The following is a 3363-nucleotide window of genomic DNA, read 5'->3' as shown; positions in this document are numbered from 1 at the left end:
GAGAGAGAGAGAGAGAGAGAGAGAGAGAGAGAGAGAGAGAGAGAGAGAGAGAGAGAGGAGATTCAGAGGCATCTGGAAGAGTCAAGAGCAGAGAGATAAAGAAGTAGACTGAACACTGAACATAGCTAGCAGACCGGACAAGGCCAGAAGTAGCTATGAGAGAGGGGAGAATAGCAGGGGAGAAACAACATAGGAAGAATAGTGAGGTTAGCAAGAGCAAAGGATAGAAACAAGTGAGGAGAAGGAGAGAAGGATGCTAGCATGGATGCATATGTGTTTATTGGAGAGCCATAGGTCCCTTTTGCCAGAGGTAAGGGAAATGATTCCTTTGGCAGTGGGGAATTGGCTTCACAAGTTCCTCAGGAATGCTGGCTTTTATCTAACTGCCAGAAAGCTTTCTATAGTCCAGGTTGAATTCATATTTAAATATTTAGGCTACTTTTTGTAGTTTAGGTTTTGGAGTTTCCTTTGGACCTGACACTATCAAAGTCCCCAAAAGGATGGCTTATGGCTCAGGGCCCTCAGAAGCTTCATTCTTCATGTCCCCTGGGACACACATTTACTCAAATAGTTTCCATTCTTGCTTCTTTGTTGAAAGCCAGGTGCTCAGAACTGTTTCTGTATTTCTATTCCCCTAGATATGGAGGAGAGGAATTACACTCATGGGTTTCCTAGGGTGGAGAACAGCATACAGAACATACACTTGAGGAGTACACACAGTGCCACAATGCTCAAAAGAAACAGTGGGAAATCAACCTGATAAGACTACAGCCAACCTATTTGAAACCACCACTTGGCCCACCCAGGAGCCCTGTTATATACCCTGACCCTGCAAGTCTGCCAGAATCATTAAGATACTCATTCACGTGTATGGAGTGCCTGCTGATAGTCTGCACCTTAACTGCAATAGTATAGATTGCCTGTAGCTTACAGTTGTCTATTTAACATTAAACCCCTTCCCCCTTCCTACTGGACCTGCGGCTGCCTAAGGCTTTTTTTGCCTGGAGGTTCAGTACATTGTACTCTGTGAAGCCCAGATCAGTCTACTTTGTTACAGGGAGCTCACCGGAGATGACCACTCAGACATAGTGAATAGCCAACTGAAAGTCTTCATTCCAGTCAGCTGTGACCACACCCAAGTGTTCAAGGGACATAGGTGTAGCCTGGAGTGTCCAGAACATGGTATTTCTAAAAGCAGAAGTCACATCCTGGCATCTCGCTCAGGAGCTGCACGTGGACGCAGAGAGGGGGTCCTTCTTGGAAGGAAACAGTTTGAAACAAGCAGTTTTAACAGAAGTTAAGACAAGCAGTTAGCTGAAGGAGGTCAACAGAAGCAAGCAGTTTTAACAAAAGCTAAGATGAGTTAGCTAAGACTGTTGTTAATTCCGAGATTTGCCAGAGAAACCAACTCCACCATTTTGGGCCAAATTTAAAGGAAGCATTTATTAAATAGTAAATACTGACCAAGAAATTATGATCATACCCCTGGAATTTCCTAGGTGAAATGGCCCCAAACCACGTGTTGTAGGGGTTGTAAAGACAAACCTATGAGCCACTGTATTTTCCCATGAGGCTTTGTTATTTCCCAAGAGCTACAGTTCCCAGCATCCCAGGATGTTACCTGGATCCTGAGTAGGTCGGACTTACTGGTTAATTTTGAGCATTACAAGCTATCCTGACCCTTCGTTCCTAGAATAGCACTGGGTAGTTTTCCATAGGATTCTCTGTCCAGGATATCTGATTCTAGCTAAACAGGAAACGGCATTAGCAAGAATACAAGATGGAGGGGCCTCTGCACTGTCTTGCCCCATCAGTTCTTCCCTCTCTCGGCTCCTTCTTTTGGCCAGTTCTCTAACACCAGCACTGGGGTTTTACTAAACAACAGGCACTGAACTCTCAGCTGAATGAGGGTAAATAGCTCCTGTCTCACGGAGGACATTCTAGTAAGGAGCCAGGCTTGTAATGAGGAAATTTAACCATATATTACAGAAACAGTGAGGAAGAAAAAGTAGAGTTAGCAATGTGAAGTGACCAGAGTCCCTATCTCAGCAGCCCTGGCTGTGTGACTTGCTGTGTTCATCTTGGTTGTGAATGTAGGAATACATAATTTTGCTCATCTGCCAAATGGGAATACAGTATTCACTGTAACCTCCTTACACTGGGGTGTGTGAGAAAACAATAATGACATTAAAATGCTGAATGAATTAGTATGCTAATAACATATGGTCACAGGCCCAGCAGAACTTGATGAGTTCTCTTAGAATGTGAAACAAGACGCTGACCAAAGACTGGTCATTTGCCCCTCAGATTTACTGAAACCCTAATTCTCCAGGTCACCGAAGCCTGTGAATATAATCAAGATCACACAAACCATAAACACTCACTATTCGTGGCTTCTCTCCCCACATGCTAAGGCAACCAACCAGGAATGAGGGAGGGTAGAAATGTTACATGAATTAGTGGCATTAAAACCTTGGCCCTGACAGCCCTAATGAACTAGTAAAGGCACTTAGACAAATGTTTTCCTCCTGGTTAAGTCTCTCCTTCAGTCTAAATTAGCGCCCGCCTGCCTGTCTGAGACAAATTCTGCTCGGAGGACTTGTGGTTCTAGGAGTGAGCTTTGTGTGCTTTCTTCTGCACAGGTTTTTGTAACAATGTTTATCTTTAACATTCTGTAGACTGCAACAATTCACACAAGATGCTCTCAGAGCAGCTTCCTTAAGCAATGGCACCACCACCAATGAGCTGAGAGAACGTAGCCTTCTTATCTACAAGGCCAAGGACCTGTGTGTCCAAGTAATATAGGAGCTGTCTTCCCTTTTTATCTGTAAAACTTCCTTTTGCCTGGACTTTGTTGAATGTGCCCATAGCTTACTGTGGCATAAGCATTCTGCTCAAAATGTTATTTGTGAGACCAAAACAGGAAAAATACACCTTGAAGGTTAGGGGTTCTGCTTGCAGTTGAGACCATTAAGAATAAGTTCCTATTTGTCCTCTGTTAATTCCTTGCAAGTTTTCTATTTTTAAGTAAGAAGCTCCTGTTTGTCCTATGCAGGCTAAGGTTTCTGTTTGGAGCTAAAGAGTAAGTTTCCTGTTTGCCCTGTGTTAAGGCCTTGCAAGATAAGGTTTTTATTTGTAATTAAAAGTAAGTTTCAGTTTCTTAGATCTGGTATAAACTGCGTGTAACCCCACTCACATGATATAATCCTTACCCTTGTTCCTTCCTCTACATTGTTTCTTTTTAACAATGTTTAATGGCCAATTGCCTCATCCCTGTGAACACCTCATCACTCACATAAAAGGGACCTCAAGAAGCCATCAGGGGCTGTTCTCTCAAATCCTGACTTAGGATGAGGCAGCTGG

This window comes from Grammomys surdaster, unplaced genomic scaffold (genome assembly GCF_004785775.1).
Source record: "Grammomys surdaster isolate TR1022 unplaced genomic scaffold, NIH_TR_1.0 581, whole genome shotgun sequence".
NCBI classification, from domain to species: domain Eukaryota; kingdom Metazoa; phylum Chordata; class Mammalia; order Rodentia; family Muridae; genus Grammomys; species Grammomys surdaster.
The sequence above is the reverse complement of the archived record's forward strand: the minus strand, read 5'-3'. Positions refer to the sequence as shown.